This window comes from Gorilla gorilla, chromosome 12, assembly GCF_029281585.2.
Source record: "Gorilla gorilla gorilla isolate KB3781 chromosome 12, NHGRI_mGorGor1-v2.1_pri, whole genome shotgun sequence".
Taxonomy (NCBI): domain Eukaryota; kingdom Metazoa; phylum Chordata; class Mammalia; order Primates; family Hominidae; genus Gorilla; species Gorilla gorilla.
The window spans coordinates 21,385,431-21,406,149 of NC_073236.2; the positions used below are offsets into that span (position 1 = coordinate 21,385,431).

At 44.1% G+C, this 20,719-nt stretch overlaps 1 pseudogene; it reads right to left on the bottom strand.

The window, feature by feature from the left end:
- Positions 1 to 2,168: 2,168 nt before the first annotated feature.
- On the bottom strand, positions 2,169 to 3,399 carry LOC129526874 (putative vomeronasal receptor-like protein 4; annotated as a pseudogene).
- Between the last annotated feature and the right edge of the window lie 17,320 nt (positions 3,400 to 20,719).

The window sequence follows — 20,719 nt, forward strand, 5'->3', positions numbered from 1 at the left end:
ATATTGGTTTGAAAACCCTGAATCATAGGTCTTAAGCATTATTTGGAATTCCTTGGCAAACCTAAGGTGTCTTGAATCAGATCAGGAAATCCAAACATCAGAGCACTTAATTCGGACTTGGTGTAAGGTGTATATCTTATGTTTGAACCCACTCTTCCTGTGGGTTTTGTTTTAAAAGAAATGGCTACTATTTTGTCTTCTCCTGTAGCTATTTCTGGACCCTTTGTGGTTTAAGAAGGAATACAGGGAGGAGAAAGAGAAAAAAAATGAAATCATCTGGGCAAGGAAGTTTAGAAAGCAGAGGTTTAGGAGAAGAAAAAGAAGAGACAGTTTCTGGCAGCTTCCTGATTTTAGAAGCTGATTTTGCTACTTTTCTTTAATTCTGAGATAGTTTCAAATATTTTGTTGTTACCTTTCTGGAAAGAAATAAGTTTATCATTTCTACTTTTGGATGTTTTTAGGTGCCAGCTAAAAAACAACCCTCTTTTATTTTCCTTGATGCAGAAACCTAACTTCTCTAATTTAGCATATGAGAAGACCAGTTTGGGAATATTTAAAGTTCTTCACTTTGGGAACCTTAGATGTTGCTCGTCCTTAGTAAAATCCTCCCTTTACATAAATGTTTGCAAGAAGAGGTGCTATAATTATCACACATAAAACCAGCTGGGGTGCCCAAAGGGGGACACTCTCCTTGCCTGTCCTCGATTTTAGAGATTTTTTTTCTCATTTTTCTTTAAAAGGAGTAGTTGAACTGTGGCTTGTCATTTGGTTAGAGGATCAGAGTGTGCCGATTGTGGATGAGACTCCATGGTGTCTATCACTGAGTCATTTCTGTCCTCTTGTATCTCCCAGTTTCTCTGTCTTGGTGTTTATCACCTCCAGGGAGATGCAAATCAAAACAATACCAGACATTACCTTATCTTAAGTAGAATGGCTATAATCAAAATGACAAAAGAGAACAAGTGTTGGCAAGGATGTGGAATAAAGGGAACTCTTATAAACTGTTGGTTTGAATACAAATTAATACAGCCACTATGAAAAACAAGTATGGAAGTTTCTCAACCTAAAATGGAACTTCTGTATGTTCCAGCAATTCCACAACTGGGCATATAGCCAAAAGAAATAAAATCAGTATGTTAAAGAGATAGCTACACTCCCATGTTTATTACAGCACTATTGACAATGGCCAAGATATGGAATCAATCACAGTGCCCATCAAAGAATAAATGGATAAGACAACATGGTATGTAAACATAATGAAGTGCTATTTGGCCACAAATATATGGCATAATAAAATAAATGGCAGAATAAAATTCTGCCATTTAAGACAACATAGATGAACCTGAAGGACATTATGTTAAGTGAAATAAGCCAGACATAGAGAGACAAATAACACAGGAATTTATTAAATGTGGAATCTAAACAAGCTTATCTCTTAGAAGTAGAGAGTAGAGTGGTGGTTACCAGAGCCTGTGGTGGTTAGTGGGGAGGACAGGATGGAAAAATGTTGGTCAAAGAAAACATAATTATTATTAGATAGAAGAAATATATTTTACAAGATCTGTTATGCAGCACTGCAGCCATACTTAATTATGATATATTGCAGTCCTGAAAAATGAAAATGTAGTTGATGTTAAGTGTTTTCACCATAAAAAACAATAACTTTTAGATCATGCATTTGTTAATTAGCTAGATTTAATCATTTTATAATCTATATGTAATTCAAAACATACATAATAAACTTACACAATGTTATTTTCAATTAAAAACAAATTTTTAAATTATGCTTAAAAATTTTTTATTCAAGCTAGAATTTGAATATAGCTAAATATCTTCAATAAATAAGAAAAATTAAAATAATTTCAAAAATTAAAACTAAGAGATTTGCTTGCCAATAGGAGCTGCGTAAGAGTGTACTCAAGAAGAAAATAACATTTTCCTGTATAAAGGTAAAATTAAAATGAAGGGGTGAGAGACAGACCTTGAGAATACAAAATCATAGTGGACATTGAACTGAGGAAAGCACACAGTTCTTGGCACCAAAAAATTAAAAGATATTGAGATATTATAAAAGTACAATTCACATGTTTTATTTAAATCAGAAAGAAAATTATGTGCTTTTTGTATAATTTAATTGATTACAAAGAAATAATTTTTAGAAAATTTTATCACCAACTTGTTAAAAATAGATGGCACTTCCATTGCAACTTTTGCAGAATATTGATGATTCTTTTATCAGATCTGATTAGCACCAGAGGACTGACAGTGGCATAGGCATTGACCACAAACTTGTGGACACCATAGGTGACAGGGCCAATTACCCATAACAGCACTGTGGATGATGACAGGATGAAGTCCACTGAGTACATCAGCACAAAGAAGTTCACCGGCATCAGGATGGTCTTGGTGGCCATTTTCACTAGAGAGGTCCTTAATATAAGGCTGCTGCTGTGAAAGTGCTGGGAGTGCCTCTGATGCCTGGACAAAAGAATGACCATGTATATACTTGAGAGCAGCGTGATTCCTATGAAGAAGGCATCTCTGGATAATGACAGCATAAGAAATAGCGCCCTGATGAGGACATTCACTGGGAAAAATGTGCAATATTTGCTGATATTCAAAATCATCTGGGTCATTGGAATAACCTACAGTGTAGATTATCATGTCACTACTGAAAGACAAATTGCTAAACCAAAAAACGAATAAGCACAGGATATCGTATTTTGTAAATTTATGTTTAAATCTCACCAACCAGGAGGTGCTGGGGCAGATGGTAATGGCCTGGAGCATGCTCAGGAGGCAGGTGGTGCAGATTGAGAGGCCCCTCATCACCTTGTGCAAATAGAAGAAAGCTTTAGGCCGGGCGCAGTGGCTCACGCCTGTAATCCCAGCACTTTGGGAGGCCGAGGCGGGTGGATCACGAGGTCAGGAGATCGAGACCATCCTGGCTAACATGGTGAAACCCTGTCTCTACTAAAAAATACAAAAAAAATTAGCCGGGCATTGTGGCAGGCGCCTGTAGTCCCAGCCACATGGGAGGCTGAGGCAGGAGAATGGCGTGAACCCGGGAGGTGGAGCTTGCAGTGAGCTGAGGTCGTGCCACTGCACTCCAGCCTGGGCAACAGAGTTAGACTCCGTCTCCAAAAAAAAAAAAAAAAAGAAAGCTTTACATCTAAAGTTATTCTGAAAATTCAGTGACTCAAACATGTCTGGAGACAAAAACTCCATTGCAGTGAAGAGCATTACTAGGTGGACAAAGGCCAAATGACAGGTGACCAGGTCATGGGTCTTAGGCCTGTGATCCTGAAAGAATGTAAAAATGTGGAAGAAAAGATGGAAGATGTTGGCTGAGATTCTAATGCTAGCTTGACAATTAAAGGCATTTTTAAAAGATAACATAAGTGAAAACTGTGTTCATCCTAATGGCATAGAAGAAACATATTTTGTAGATCTGAAAAAAAATGACTTCATATCATCAATGTTCTTTCTTCAGTGTTTGAAATTATTACCATCATTATTATTTTTATTTTACTCACTTATTCTTGATTAACCTAGACGCTAAATTCTTGATAATGTACCCCCTGCACTCTTTTCTAAGCCAAATAATTATATATATATATATATAATTATTACTCTCTATATATAATGAATACATTTACAATCATGCCTGTATAGGGTGCACACTATCTATATTCCTAATGCCCTTTGCCCTCCATCTTTAGAAATCAATTTTTGTTATTTTGTGTTCTCTCATTTTATTTTTAGCACCCAATTCAGTGGCAGGCATATAAAATGAATCACATTTGCACAGTTGAATTGAATAAAATGTATGCTAAAGTGGAAAGACTCACTAAAGCAAACAATTAAAATATATCCAATTGAGTCTTTCTCATGATCTATCACTTTGATACGGTTTATTCTTCACTCTTCCATGGTTTTTGATGCTTATGATTCTACTGGGCCCACCATGATAATTCATAATAGTCTTCTTATTTTTCATCAGCATATCAGCAATTTTGATCCCATTTGCAACCTTATATTCTCTTTGCCATGAATTGTAATGTATTTCCAGTATCTAAGAACTTGGATGTAAATATCTTTTTTAGGGAGTGGGGAACATTATTCTGTTTATCCAAACCCTAATTAACTGTATGTCTTAGAAATGGTCCTGATGCTTTCCCAGTTTAGTTCACACCCCAGAGACTTATCATGTGAACTCTCTTCATCTCAGAACAAAATTTTTAATATTTGCCTCTCAGTTATCAACAAGATAAACACTACTTTTAATCATTTTATTTCAACCAAGAGGTTGCATTAAAATAGTCACATGGTTCTTTTTCCTGAGACTTTACTTGATACAGGAATGTCAGTCTCCAATGAGAAAGATAATGCCTCTCAAGTTTTCTTGGGATATCCTCAATACCATAATACCTTGTAAAATTTTGCAGAACAATTTTGCAGTTGCCATTTCATGTTATTTGGCCAGGATTCAGGTATCATTGTATCATTTTGCTTTAATCCATGGGTAAAAACAATTTAGCTTCATGAATGAAATATAAAAAACAGTAAATTAGCACAGATTTGGGGGTGTATGAAGTTGTGTCTGGTTATATATTCAAAGTCATTTATCATTACACTGTCCCCTAAATAAAAATATGAAAGGCAATGCAAACATCTTGACACTTAGTATTCTTGTCTAATAAACACAAGTGACTGAGGTAAAAAATATTGCTCTAAAACCACCAGATATGTTTGATTTTATAAAGGAAATATCATCTAGGTGATTAAATGGTTATTACTCTCTCTACAAAACTTTAGTAAGTGAATCCATGTATCATAAATGTCAGAATCAAACAATGAAAAGTTCCCACCAACATGCGTCTGCACCATCAGCATGGTTGAGTTCTGCTGTCAAGTTGAAATCAGAAAAAAAAAAAAAAAAACAAGGGGAGGCACCAAGATGGCCAAATAGGAACAGCTCTGGTCTACAGCTTCCAGCACTATCAACACAGAAGACAGATGATTTCTGCATTTCCAACTGAAGTACCTGGAACTGGTTGGACAGTGGGTGTAGCCCACGGAGAGGGTGAGCTGAAGCAGGGTGGGGCATCACCTCATCCAGGAAGTACAAGGGGTTGGGGGATTTCCCTTTCCTAGTCAAGGGAAGCCATGACAGATGGTACCTGGAAAATTGGGACACTTCCACCCTAATACTGCGCTTTTCCAACAGTCTTAGCAAATGGCACACACGGAGATTATATCCTGCACCTGGCTCGGAGGATCACATGCCCATGGAGCCTTGCTCACTGCTAGCGCAGCGGTCTGAGATCGAACTGGGAGGCAGCAGACAGGCTGGGGGAGGGGCATCAGCCATTACTGAGGCTTGACTAGGTAAACAAAGCCACCGGGAAGCTTGAACTGGGTGGAGCCCACCACAACTCAATGAGGACTGCCTGCCTCTGTAGACTCCACCTCTAGGGGCAGGGCATAGCTGAACAAAAGGCAGCAGAAACTTTCTACAGCAGAAGTTTCTACAGCCATAAACTTCCCTGTCTGACAGCTCTGAAGAGAGCAGTGGTTCCCACAGAATGGAGTTTAAGCTCTGAGAATGGACAGACTGCCTCCTCAAGTGTGTCCCTGACCCCCAAGTAGCCTAACTGAGAGATACCTCCCAGTAGGGGTCAACTGACACCTCATACAGCCAGGTGCCCCTCTGAGACAGAGCTTCCAGAGGAAGGATCAGGCAGCAACATTTGCTGTTCTGCAATATTTGCTGTTCTGAAGCCTCTGCCAGTGATACCCAGGCAAACAGGGTCTGGAGGGGACCTCCAGCAAACTCCAACAGACCTGCAGCTGAGGAATCTGTTAGAAGGAAAACTAACAAACAAAAGCAATAGCATCAACATCAACAAAAAGGACATCCACACCAAAACCCCATCTGTAGGTCACCATCATCAAAGACCAAAGGTAGATAAAATGACAAAGATGGAGAGAAACCAGAGCAGAGAAGCTGAAAAGTCTAAAAACCACTGCACCTCTTCTCCTCCAAAGTGTCACAGCTCCTCCACAGCAATGGAACAAAGCTGGATGGAGAATGACTTTGATGAGTTGACAGAAGTAGGCTTCAGAAGGTTTGTAATAACAAACTTCTCCAAGCTAAAGGAGGATGTTCGAACCCATCGCAAGGAAGCTAAAAACCTTGAAAAAAGATTAGATGAATGGCTAACTGGAATAAACAGCACAGAGAAGACCTTAAATGACCAAATGGAGGTGAAAACAATGGCACAAGAACTACGTGACACATGCACAAGCTTCAGTAGCCAATTTGATCAAGTGGAAGAAAGGGGATCAGTGATTGAAGGTCAAATGAATGAAATGAAGTGAGAAGAGAAGTTTAGAGAAAAAAGAGTAAAAAGAAATGGACAAAGCCTCCAAGAAATATGGGGCTATGTGAAAAGACCAAATCTACTTATGATTGGTGTACCTGAAATTGAAGGGCAGAATGGAACTAAGTTGGAAAACACTCTTCAGGATATTATCCAGGAAAACTTCCACAACTTAGCAAGGGAGGCCAACATTCAAATTCGGGAAATACAGAGAACACCACAAACATACTCTATGAGAAGAGCAACCCTGAGACACAGAATTGTCAGATTCACCAAGGTTGAAGTGAAGGAAAAAAGGTTAAGGGCAGCCAGAGGGAAAGGTCGGGTTACCCACAAAGGGAACCCCATCAGACTAACAGCGGATCTCTCAGCAGAAACTCTACAAGCCAGAAGAGAGTGGGGGCCAATATTCAACATTCTTAATGAAAAGAATTTTCAACACAGAACTTCATATCCAGCCAAACTAAGCTTCATAAGTGAAGGAGAAAGAAAATCCTTTACAGACAAGCAAATGCTGTGACATTTTGTCACCACCAGGCCTGCTCTACAAGAGCTCCTGAAGGAAGCAGTAAACACGGAAAGAACAACCAGTACCAGCCACTGCAAAAACATGCCAAATTGTAAAGACCATCGATGCTAGGAAGAAACTGCATCAACTAATGGGCAAAATAACCAGCTAACATCATAATGACAGGATCAAATTCACACGTAACAATATTAACCTTAAATGTAAATGGGCTAAATGTTCCAATTAAAAGACACAGACTGGCAAATTGGATAAAGAGTCAAGACCCATCAGTGTGCTGTATTCAGGAGACCCATCTGACATGCAGAGACACATATAGGTTCAAAATAAAGGGATGGAGGAAGATCTACCAAGCAAATGGAAAACAAAAAAAAGCAAGGGTTGCAATCCTAGTCTCAGGAAAAACAGACTTTAAGCCAACAAAGATCAAAAGAGACATAGAAGGCCATTACATAATGGTAAAGGGATCAATTCAACAAGAAGAGCTAACTATCCTAAATATATATGCACCCAATACAGGAGCACACAGATTCACAAAGCCAATCCTTAGAGATGTACAAAGAGACTTAGACTCCCACACAATAATAATGGGTGACTTTAACACCCCATTGTCAACATTAGACAGATCAACGAGACAGAAAGTTAACAAAGATATCCAGGATTTGAACTCAGCTCTGCACCAAGAGGACCTAACAGACATCTACAGAACTCTGTACCCCAAATCAACAGAATATACATTCTTCTCAGCACCCCATCTCACTTATACTTAAATTGACCACATAGTTGGAAGGAAAGCACTACGCACCAAATATAAAAGAACAGAAATCACAACAAACTGTCTCTCAGTCAACAGTGCCATCAAATTAGAACTCATGATTAAGAAACTCACTCAAAACGGCCCAACTAGATGGAAACTGAACAACCTGCTCCTGAATCACTACTGGGTACATAATGAAATGAAGGCAGAAATAAAGATGCTCTTTGAAACCAACGAGAACAAAGACACAACATACCAGAATCTCTGGGACACATATAGAGCAGTGTGTAGAGGGAAATTTATAGCACTAAATGCCCACAAGAGAGATCAGGAAAGATCAAAAATCGATACCCTAACATCACAATTAAAAGAACTAGAGAAGCAAGAGCAAACACATTCAAAAGCTAGCAGAAGGCAAGAAATAACTAAGATCAGAGCAGAACTGAAGGAAATAGAGACACAAAAAGCCTTCAAAAAATCAATGAATCCAGGAGCTAGTTTTTTGCAAAGATTGACAAAATAGATAGACCACTAGCAACACTAATAAAGAAGGAAAGAGAGAAGAATCAAATAAACACAATAAAAAATGATAAAGGGGATATCACCACCGATCCCACAGAAATACAAACTACTATCAGAGAATACTATAAACACCTCTATGCAATAAACTAGAAAATCTAGAAGAAATGGATAAATACCTTGACACATACACCCTCACAAGACTAAACAAGGAAGAACTTGAATCCTTGAATAGACCAATAACAGGCTCTGAAATTGAGGCAATAATTAATAGCCTACCAACCAAAAAATGTCCAGGACCAGATGGATTCACAGCCGAATTTTACCAGAGGTACAAAGAGGAGCTGGTACCATTCCTTCTGAAACTATTCCAATCAATAGAAAAAGAGGGAATCCTCCCTAACTCATTTTATGAGGCCAGCATCATCCTGATAACAAAGCCTGACAGAGACACAACAAAAAAAGAGAATTTTAGACCAATATCCCTGATGAACATCGATGCAAAAATCCTCAATAAAATACTGGCAAACCAAATCCAGCATCACATCAAAAAGCTTATCGACCAAGATCAAGCTGGCTTCATCTCTGGGATGCAAGGCTGGTTCAGTGTATGCAAATCAACACACATAATCCAGCATATATACAGAACCAATGAAAAAACCACATGATTATCTCAATAGATGCAGGAAAGGCCTTTGACAAAATTCAACAACGTTTCATGCTAAAAACTCTCAATAAATTAGTTATTAATGGGACATATCTCAAAATAATAAGAGCTATCTATGACAAACCCACAGCCAATATCATACTGAATGGACAAAAACTGGAAGCATTCCCTTTGAAAACTGGCACAAGACAGGGATGCCCTCTCTCACCACTCTTATTCAACATAGTGTTGCAAGTTCTGGCCAGGGCAATCAGGCAGGAGAAAGAAATAAAGGGCATTCAATCAGGAAAAGAGGAAGTCAAATTGTCCCTGTTTGCAGATGACATGACTGTATATCTAGAAAACCCCATCATCTCAGCCCAAAATCTCCTTAAACCGATAAGCAACTTCAGCAAAGTCTCAGGATACAAAATCAATGTGCAAAAATCACAAGCATTCTTATACACCAATAAAAGACAAACAGCGAGCCAATTCATGAGTGAACTCCCATTCACAATTGCTTCAAAGAGAATAAAATACCTAGGAATCCAACTTAAAAGGGATGTGAAGGACCTCTTCAAAGAGAACTACGAACTACTGCTCAATGAAATAAAAGAGGATACAAACAAATGGAAGAACATTCCATAAAGTTCATATGGAACCAAAGAAGAGCCTGCATTGCCAAGTCAATCTTAAGCCAAAAGAACAAAGCTGGGCCGGGCGCGGTGGCTCACGCCTGTAATCCCAGCACTTTGGGAGGCCGAGGCAGGTGGATCACGAGGTCAGGAGATTGAGACCATCCTGGCTAACATGGTGAAACCCCGTCTCTACTAAAAATACTAAAAAGTAGCTGGGCGTGGTGGTGGGCGCCTGTAGTCCCAGCTACTCGGGAGGCTGAGGCAGGAGAATGGTGTGAACCCAGGAGGCGGAGCTTGCAGTGAGCCGAGATCGCGCCACTGCACTCCAGCCTGGGTGACAGAGCGAGACTCCGTCTCAAAAAAAAAAAAAAAAAAAGAACAAAGCTGGAAGCATCACGCTACCTGACTTCAAACTATACTACAAGGCTACAGTAACCAAAACAGCATGGTACTGGTACCAAAACAGAGATATAATCCAATGGAACAGAACAGAGCCCTCAGAATTAATGCCGCATATCTACAACCATCTGATCTTTGACAAACCTGACAAAAACAAGAAATGGGGAAAGGATTCCCTATTTAATAAATGGTGCAGGGAAAACTGGCTAGCCATATGTAGAAAGCTGAAACTGGATCCCTTCTTTACACCTTATACAAAAATTAATTCAAGATGGATTAGAGACTTACATGTTAGACCTAAAACCATAAAAACCCTAGAAGAAAACCAAGGCAATACCATTCAGGACATAGGCGTGGGCAAGGACTTCATGTCTAAAACACCAAAAGCAATGGCAACAAAAGCCAAAATTGACAAATGGGATCTAATTAAACTAAAGAACTTCTGCACAGCAAAAGAAACCACCATCAGAGTGAACAAGCAACCTACAGAATGGGAGAAAATTTTTGCAACCTACTCATCTGACAAAAGGCTAATATCCAGAATCTACAATGAACTCAAACAAATTTACAAGAAAAAACAAACAACCCCATCAACAAGTGGGCGAAGGATATGAACAGACACTTCTCAAAAGAAGACATTTATGCAGCCAAAAAACACATGAAAAAATGCTCACCATCACTGGCCATCAGAGAAATGCAAATCAAAACCGCAATGAGATACCATCTCACACCAGTTAGAATGGCGATCATTAAAAAGTCAGGAAACAACAGGTGCTGGAGAGGATGTGGAGAAATAGGAATGCTTTTACACTGTTGGTGGGACAGTAAACTAGTTCAACCATTGTGGAAGTCAGTGTGGCCATTCCTCAGGGATCTAGAACTAGAAATACCATTTGACCCAGCCATCCCATTACTGGCTATATACCCAAATGATTATAAATCATGCTGCTATAAAGACACATGCACACGTATGTTAACTGTGGCACTATTCACAATAGCAAAGACTTGGAACCAACCCAAATGTCCAACAATGATAGACTGGATGAAGGAAATGTGGCACATATACACCATGGAATACTATGCAGCCATAAAAAATGATGAGTTCATGTCCTTTATAGGGACATGGATGAAGCTGGAAACCATCATTCTCAGCAAACTATGGTAAGGACAAAAAACCAAACACCACATGTTCTCACTCATAGGTGGGAATTGAACAATAAGAACACATGGACACAGGAAGGGGAACATCACATACCGGGGACTGTTGTGGGGTGGGGGGAGGGGGGAGGGATAGCATTAGGAGATATATCTAATGCTAAATGACAAGTTAATGGGTGCAGCACACCAACATGCCACATGTATACATATGTAACAAACCTGCACGTTGTGCACATGTACCCTAAAACTTAGAAAAGTATAATAATAATAATAATAATAATAATACATTTTAAAAAAGAGAATTTCTTTGTTAGTTTTCATCACAATGATTGATCTGTCTAAAGCTGTCAGTGGGATGTTCAAATCCCCCACTATTTTTTTTTAAATTATACTTTAAATTTTAGGGTACATGTGCACAACGTGCAGGTTAGTTACATATGTATACATGTGCCATGTTGGTGTGCTGCACCCAGTAACTCACCCCCACTATTATTGTGTGGCTGTCTAAGTCTTTTTGTAGGTTTAGAAGTATTTGTTTTATGAATAAGAGTGCCCTAATGTTGGATGCCTATATTTTCAGGATTTTTATGTCTTCTTGTTGAACTAAATGCTTCATCATTATGTAATGCCTTTTTTTTTTTTTTTTTTACTGTTGTTGGTTTAAAGTCTGTTTTATATGACATAGCAATAGCAACCTTTGGTCTTTTTGTTTTTCATTTGTATGAGAGATCTTTCTCCAACCCTTTCGTTTCATCCCATGGATGGCATTACATATTTAGATAGGTCTCTTGAAGATAGTATATGGTTGAGTCTTCCAACTTACCACTCTGTCCCTCTTAACTGGGGTGTTTGGACCATTTACATTCAAGGTTAATATTGATATGTGAGATTTGTATCTTGTCATTGTTTTGTTAGCTGGTTGTTTTGTAGATTCAACTGTGTAGTTGCTTTACATGGTCTTTGGGCTATGTATTTAAGTGTGTTTTATGTTAGCAGGTTTTATTTTTCATTTCCCTAAAGAACCTCTTGTAAGGCTAGTGTAATGGTAACAAATTCTCTTAGCATTTTCTTGCCGGGAAAGGATTTTATTTCTTCTTTGCTTATGAAGCTTAGTTTGGCAGGATATGAAATTATTGGTTGGAATTTATTTTCTTTAAGGATGCCGAAAATAGGCTCCTAAGATTTTAAGGATTGTAAGGTTTCTGCTGATAGGTCTACTGTTAGCCTAATAGAGTTCCCTTCGAAAGTGACCTGACCCTTTCCTCTAACTCCTGTTAAGGCTTTTATTTTCATGTTGACCTTGGAGAATCTGATAACTGTGTCTTGGTGATTGTTGTCCTGTATAGCACTTCACAATGGTACTCTAAATTTCTTGAATTGGCATGTTGGCCACTCTAATGTGATTGAGGATATTTTTGTGTGGATTATATTCCCAACAACTTTTCCAATTTTTTTTTTTTTTTTAGCTGGAGTCTCGCTCTCTCCCCCAGGCTGGAGTTCAATGGCACAACCTTGGCTCACTGCAACCTCCACCTCCCAGGTTCAAGCAATTATGCTGCCTCAGCCTCCCAAGTAGTTGGGACTACAGGCATGCACCACCACACCTGGCTAATTATGTACTTTTAGTAGAGACTGGGTTTCTACATGTTGGTCAGGCTGGTCTCGAACTCCCAACCTCAGGTGATCAGCCTGCCTCAGCCTCCCAAAGTGCTGGGGTTAGAGGCATGAGCCACCATGCCCAGCCTGTTTTAACTCTTTGATTATCTGAATCTTCCAATTCCCCCCAACCACCAGTGAATTATTTCTGCTAATTTTTTTTTGTTTGTTTTTGAAAAGAGAATGATGGAAACCCACCCTGTTCCAGTGGGAGAGTACAGGGATTCCCTGGAAAGACTCTTGCTTAGAGCCCTCAGACCAGAGTTTAGGTCCAGGGGTCCACTTGGTGACTCAGGAGAAACCCTGGATCCCACCTCAAGGAATCTTGGATCCCCCGGTGGGGGTCTCAGAAGCAGGAGGCTGCTGGGCCACGGCAGGGACAAGGCTTTCTCCGGCACCCCCATGCAAGGTTCCTCCATAGAAAGAAATCATGTTGCCCATTGTGCAGCAGGCATGCCATCCCAGGCCCCTGAGTCCCCTAGGGGACATCCCCGCTCTGCCAACCGTGTGAATACACTCTACCTCCCAGCCTCTGCCATGTCACAGATGACTTGAGGCTTCAGATGAGTGACTCCCCAGAGTCACATGGGCCTATGCTTGGGTCCCAGCCTCTTCTATGACCCTTGAGGTGGCTCTCAGCATAGGAGGCTGATTTCTAGGCCTCTATGTGCTGTTCTGTGAATGGGACAGGTAACAGACCTCTATGGCAGGCATGAAATGCCAAGCGCCCACCACAAGGCCTGGCAACAAACTCTCAGGAAATTCAGGTCATTCTCTGGGAGTGGCCACAGATGCTTCTCAGAACCCCAACCCCTGGCACTGCTCCAGCCCATGCTGGACCCTTCATCATCCAGATGTCCCAGGCCCACAAGTATCTGAAAGCTCAGGTGGCACTTGTGGCCCACTGTGTGACCCTAAGCATACCTCCATGTTCTCTGGGCTGAGTCTCTGAGCCACCACAGCTCTGCAGAGCCCAGGCTGTGGGCTCCAGCCCCTGACCTCCAGCTTGACTTACTAAATGTAATCTCCAGGGCTAATTTTAATCCTGGGCAGGAATTGGACACATTCCCATGGCTAGGATGAGTCCCTGGAGGCTGGAGGTGACACCATCCCACAGGACCCAGTGCCAAGATAATCTCCCAAATGACCCCTATGCCTGTGGTCTCATGAGAGCAGGGACTGGGGCTGAGCTTGGGCCTGAGTCTCTTGAGCATAGAAGGCTCAACTAAGCCCCTTCTCAAGCTGTCCCAATTTTAGTTATAGGGACACTATGGCTAGTGCAGAGGTCACATGACAGGGGAACCCCGAGAGGCAGGAAGTTGGGGGCCTTTCTGGACTGATGTCCTAGAGCTGAGACAGGAAGTGAATTCCATGCAGAAGAAGCAGCAGGTACAAGGATCCCAAGGGGGAGAGAAACAGCAGTGAGGTTGGAGTGGGTGGGGAGGGCAAGAGGCCACAGAGGCTGGGCCACACTGGGCCTTCTGAGCTGCAGAAGGTTCTGGGTTTTAGTCTAAGAGCAAAGACGAGCTATGAGAGGGTTTTGAGGAGAGAAGGGATTGGGCTGATTTATCATTTTAACACGCAGCTCATGGCTACCATGGAAAGCAGGACTATCAGGGCTGGGGTGGAGATGGCAGGAGGCTGGAGATGAGGTCAGGGCTGTGTCCATCTGAGCAGAGCCTGGGGCGGTACCCTCTCTGTGCTGGTCTGTACCTCACACTGTAAGTCACTGGATCCCACGGCTTATTTGGCCCTCCAGAACATCAGGAGGTCCCCCACCAACTCTGGTGCGAGGTGACAGGTGCAAATGAGTTGATGCGGGGCTTAACTCTCCTGGCCCCCCATGACACTGGAACTCTCCTGATCCCATCACCAAAGAACCAAGCTGTCCCCTACTCTGCCCCTGAGAGATCAAGCTCTAATCATGGCCTCCCTTGCTCACACATTCTCCATGGTTCCACATTGGCCTTGTAAGAAAATTTCTGCATCCAGCCTGACATTCAAACACCTTGCCCTAATCAGCTCCTGCCTACTTCTCTCTATCTTTGACAAATATTTCTGTCTAGAAGGTCCTTTTTTCCCTTCTTCACCTAGCCAACTCCTATTCACACTTCAGAACTCAGCTCAGGTCAGACGAGGTGGTTCATGCCTGTAATTCCAGCACTCTGAGAGGCCAAGACAGGAGGATTACTTGAACCCAGGAGTTTGAGACCAGCCTGAACAACATGATGTAACCCCATCTCTACAAAAAATACAAAAATTAGCTGTGTGTGGTGGCATGTGCCTGTAGTCCCACCCTGAAGTAGGAGGATCAATTGAGCATGGAAGGTCAAGGCTGCAGTGAGCAGTGATTGTGCCACTGCATTTCAGACTGAGCTACAGAGAAAAAAAAACTCAGCTCAAGAACAAGCATTCCTCCAAGAAGCCCTCCCTGTTGTTCCTCTGGAATCCCACAGTCCCCATCCTTCCCCTGTAGTTCTGACCCCATGGGGCTGGCAGTAGATATATCCAACTTTGTCTCCCCTAGACTAGACAGCCCTCTAGATCAGGCCTAGGAGTGGACAGTAAAATTTAGAGAGTGCAACAGGTGAAGAGAGACGTGACTGACTCCCTCCTCTTTAGCTTCCCTTGACAGCTTCCTCTCAGACTGCCCCAGCTGATATCCTGCCCAGAAACACACATGCTTGCAAATCCAGCCACTAACCATTGACCTGTCTTGGACTCAAGTGTGAAGAGCCAGCCAAGGAATGCAGACCTGGAAGCCTAGGGTGTATGTGTGTGTATTTGTAGTCAAGTGACAATCCCACCCAAGCTCCAGACAGACCCTGGCGGCCCATTCTGCAGATGTTGGTGAGGTTGGTATTTCTGTGGAGGTGTCAGCAAAGGTTGAATGTGCCAGGCATGAGGCAAAGGCCAAGGTTTAGGGGCACTTCTACACACCCACCTGCCCCCTTGCCTTGTCCAGCCAGAAAGCAGAGAGCAGTGGCATCTGCCCAGCACAGAGGCAGATGGGTGGATCCACTCACCCGAGGATAGAGCAGGGAAGATGGGACAGGAGAAATCCAAGAGGGCTTCTCAGGGGAGGAGGCGTGTAGTTTGGCTTAGATACAGAGGCTAGACAGGGGCCTGAGCAGATGAGTAGGGGACTGGGCATTTGAAGCCAAGAGTCTTGCACCTCCCTACCCCTTTCTTTGCACCCTCATACTCGAGCATTTATTAGCAACTTGTGCTAACCACTGAGCTAAGCTGACCTCCAAGTAATTAGAAAGCTTAAGTAAACCAACATCTGTAGATGAGAAAGGTGAATGAGGACCTACTGTTACACAGGCAAGGTAATTTGAGGCTGCAATGAGCTATGAGCAACTGTGTTCCAGCCTGGGAGACAGAATGTAAAAAAATAGTAATAACGGAAAGTATACATCAATCTCAACTTTTTTTAAAAAGGCAGATGGTTTTACAGTTGTTTTATCAAAACTCAAAGAACAGGAAAGCCCAAATTATTTCAACAAAGTCGGACCTTTTAAACAGATGATAGCTGCCCAAGTCATTTTTATGAAACTTCTTTATATCAAAACCTAAGTCTAAAAAGAGAAAAGTGTTGACCTTGATACGGGCTGTGTTAGGCAGAGATTTCAATGAAGTCCTCTCTGAAGAGGTGACATTTGATCTGAGACCTGAAGCACCAGAAAGAGGCAGCCAAGCCAGGAAGAGGCAGGAATGGGAAGGTCTAGGGAAAGACTGGTCCTGGCAGGCGGAACTGCAGTGGCAAAGGCCCAGCGGTGATCAGGAGCTTGGTATTTGGAAAAATAAAGAGTGTGTGTGACTGGACAGCGTGAGCAAGTGGGCAGAGGAGGGGATTGTGATAGGGTGTGCACTGGTCAGGCCACCTAGGTGCTGGAGTCCACAGTGAGAAGCATGGGCTTGACTCTGAGGGCAAAGGAGAGCCACGGAGAGTTTGGGTAAAGGGGAAAGTTGGCATTTAATTTTATAGCTTTTTGAAGTTTGTTTTGGTTTCTTAGAAACAATGTCTCAGTCTGTTACCCAAAATGGGGTGCAGCTCAAAATATTGTCCAATTTATCTTGTGATTTTTTTTTTTATCCAATGATTTAGAGGTGGGTTGTTAAATTTTCACATATTTTCAGATGTCCAATATTTCCTACTGTTGTTAGTTTCTAATTCTGTTTCAGTCAGATAACTTACTTGTTTTCCCTGTCTCTCCTGTCTTCTGATCCTGTTTTTCCATTGACTACCATTTTTAAAAGAAACTTATTTCAGTGTGTCATTTACAATCCTATTTTAATTTTTTGCTCTATCTCTGAAGTGGTTGTTCCAGGGATTATAATGTGCTTTTCCATTTTTCCAACGAATGAAGAACGAAGTGATCGACTTCTTGCCTCTGCTGGGGCTCTGAAGCGCTGCCCCGAGGCGGTGGATGGAGGGTGTCAGGCGTGACATCAAGAGCTCTGCAGCCAGGGCCTGGGGCAACCTCCCGCTCCACCTCCCCGGAGCCTCGCAGCCAGCATCCCCAGCGGCCCGTGCGCCCCAGCCAGGCGGGACCTCAGCGCTGTGGCGGCCGCAGACCTCACCTGGGCAGGCCCCGGGATGCATGCGGACCGCCGGGCGCCCAGGACCCTAGAGGCAACCAGCGGTCTGGATCCGCACAGCGGCCCTGGGGAATGGATGGTGTACAGGGGACAAAGCTACACATGTCTTTCATTTTGGAGTGGGGAAAAAAGAAAAAACGGAAATGAAAGATAGAAAATGTGTGGGCTCTCCGTCCTTTCCTTTGCTCCTGAGCGCTCTCTGGGGTGGGGGGCTCAGCAAGCTTCAAGAGGTGGCCGAGATTCCCCCACCTCGCCCCCAGATCCCCGGGAGAGGTCAGCACGGCCCCTCCCGTGGGTGTCACAGAGACCGATGCGGGTCCCGCTCCCCGGGAAGGAGTGGGTCTGGGTCCAGTCCGCACGACCCCCTCGCGGACGCTGACGCAGAATGGAGTTGAGGTGGGGGCAGCGCTGGACCCCAGGGTCCCTGCCTGCCTCCTGGGGAGCCCGGCGACCCAGGCAGCCCTGGTGAGGCCGCAGGAGTCTGGGCCCTAGCGACGCCCCCGGGATCCCACAGGACGAATGTAGACGGTGAGGCCAAGGACGTCCTGCTGCCCTCGGGAATGTCCCTCCAGCCCCCAGCTTTCCGTGGCTATTGGGCCCCCTCTGCAGAGGGGCAGGGGAGCCCACCCTGGATCCTGAGGCGCCGAGCTTGAGGGACCCCAGAGCTGCAACCAGGCCGCTTTCTTTGCGGATGTGAAGCTGAGGTCCCGAGGAGGGCAGGGGCAGGTCCCGGGCGCTCATCAGGCAAAGGGAGCCGATTTAGGGGCTGGGGTCACAGGAGGGGCTTCTGCGACCTCTAGGGCCCTAGTGCCCGGGAGGATGAGAGACTGGGGGCCTTTCGTCCACCCCTGGGGCTGGGCAGACGCTCAGCCTGTGCAACCCGAAGCTGCTTCTGCCCAGTCCCAGCCGCGGCCCCTTTAAGAGGGGGTGGTGCTTCAGCCTGGCGCCAGGGACGCTGCCAGCACGCAGGCCCCGACGGAAGCCGAGACTGCGCTTCGTGCGAGGCCCGGGCAGCGTCGGCGGCGTGGTCAGAGCGAGTCTCGGAGAAGATGTGGTGACTTCCGTTTGTTGGTGGAGGAGGTGGCAGGCCTCGGCGGTAAGTGGAGGGGGATGAACCCCACCTGGAACCCTCTGGGTCTCCCTACTCCTTCTCGGCCGCTCCCTGCTTTCGGGCCCTGACTTCTAAGTGGGCATCTGGGCCCGAGTCATCAGCGTTGGGGCGGTTGTGGGATCCTGGCCTCGGCAGCGTCCACACCCCCGCCGGGAAGGCTATGCCCCTGTCCGACCCGCGTCCAGCCTATAGGAGCGCCCTGGCCCAGAGCCGGCGGTGAAGCGCTGGGCTGGGTCCTTCCGAGCCCCACGGGCCTCTGAGCTGGGGTGTAGGGTTATTTTTTATGCCTCAGGACCTTTAGAAAGAGACCTCGCTAGAGCAGGGGACATCTGTAGTTTCAATTCTTTGAGGAGTTTCCAGCTATTTAACTGTTTTCCATGGTGTGTACCCTAATTTTTATTTCCACCTACAGTGTATGAGTTCCCCTTTCTCCAAAACCAAACCCCCATTCCAATTTGTTTTTGTTTTTGTTATTTTGAGACGGAGTCTCGCTCTGTCTCCAAGGCTGGAATGCAGTGGCGCCATCTCGGTTCGCTGCAACCTCCACCTCCCGGTTTCAAGGAATTCTCCTGTCTCAGCCTCCTGTGTAGCTGGGACTACAGGCGCCTGCCACCACGCCAGGCTAATTTTTGTATTTTTATTTTTAGTAGAGATGGGGTTTCGCGATATTTGTCAGGCTGGTCTGAAACTCGTGACCTCAGGTGATCCGCCCGCCTTGGCCTCCCAAAGTGCTGGGATTACAGGCGTGAGCCACGGCTCCCAGCCCCTCCTATTTTAAAAAAAATTTTTCTAGGAATATTCAATAAGTGTGAGATTATCTGCGTGTGGTTTTGAATTACAGTATTCTAATGAATAGTTAATTTTGAGGACCTTATCTCTTATCTGTTGTTCGATTTTATATCTGTGCAGAATTGTCTGTTCAGGTTATTTGTGAAATATTAGATTGGATTCTTTTTCTACTTTGTAGTGTTTTTTGTGTACACGTTAGTTGACAACTCCTTATGAATTACATGACTGCCTGAAATTTTTGCATAATCTATGGGATGCTTTTTTATTTGGAAAGTAGTTTTCTTTGCTATGCAGAAACTTTTCACGTTGATGTAGTCCCATATGTTGTTTTTTTTTTTGCGTTTTATGCGTGTCATAATGGTCACCCATATTAGAAAATATGCATCAGTAACAAAGCATTTAATTGTCAATGAGGTTTTTCTTCCAGGGTGTTTGTTTCTTTTCCTGTTTGCAAAGGTTAGCAGAGATTCAAAGTGCTGGGTTTACAGATCTGAGCCACTGCATCAGGCTGGGAAACTCTTGATCTTGTTGAAATCTTGTATTTTAGCAGACAGTCACTCTGTTTAGGTGTAAGTTCTGGCCTACTATTATGGGCTTTAGTTCTAATGACAGCCTAGTTTTCTGAGCCTTGCAATGCTACCCTGATCTGCTTCATTCTTCTGGTGATGCTGAGGCTCCCGCTCAAGCCCTATTGGTGCCATATGCAGGGGAAGAGGTGCTGTCCTGTGTCACCTGCTGAGGACCTTCTGGTGGGGTGGGGACAGACAGAAGCCACTGGGCCTGGCTCTCCCTGTGCTACTGGGTGGAGAGCAAGGAAACAAGGGAATTTCCTGCTGTTGCCACTGCAGTTGGATGGGACCACATGTCAGTGCCTGGTTGTGGAATGGAGGCTGCCATGGCCCAAGCTTCACTGCTGCCAGCAAATCAGGTTGCCCAGGGGGCCCCAGCTGTGGAGTGGGGATCAACCCACTTTTTCTTTTTTGAGACGAAGTCTGGTTCTGTCACCCAGGCTGGAATGCAGCGGTGCCATCTTGGCTCACTGCAACCTCCACCTCCTGGGTTCAAGTGATTCTCCTGCCTCAGCCTCCCAACTACCTGGGACTACAGGTGCATGCCACCATGCCCAGCTAATTTTTGTATTTTTAGTAGAGACGGGCTTTCATCATGTTGGCCAGGCTGGTCTTGAACTCCTGACCTCAGGTGATCCTCCCACCTTGGTCTGCCAAAGTGCTGGGATTACAGGCATGAGCCACCTTGCCCGGCCTCAACTCCCTTTTACAAGTACATATATTAGCTGGGCGCGGTGGTTCACACCTGCAATCCCAGCACTTTGGGAGGCCAAGGCGGGCAATCACCTGAGGTTAGGAGTTCGAGATCAGCCTGGCCAACATGGTGAAACCCCATCTCTACTAAAAATACAAAAATTAGCCGGGCATGGTGATGCACACCTGTAATCCCAGCTACTCAGGAGGCTGAGGCAGGAGAATCACTTGAACCCGGGAGGCGGAGGTTGTGGTGGAGGTTGTGGT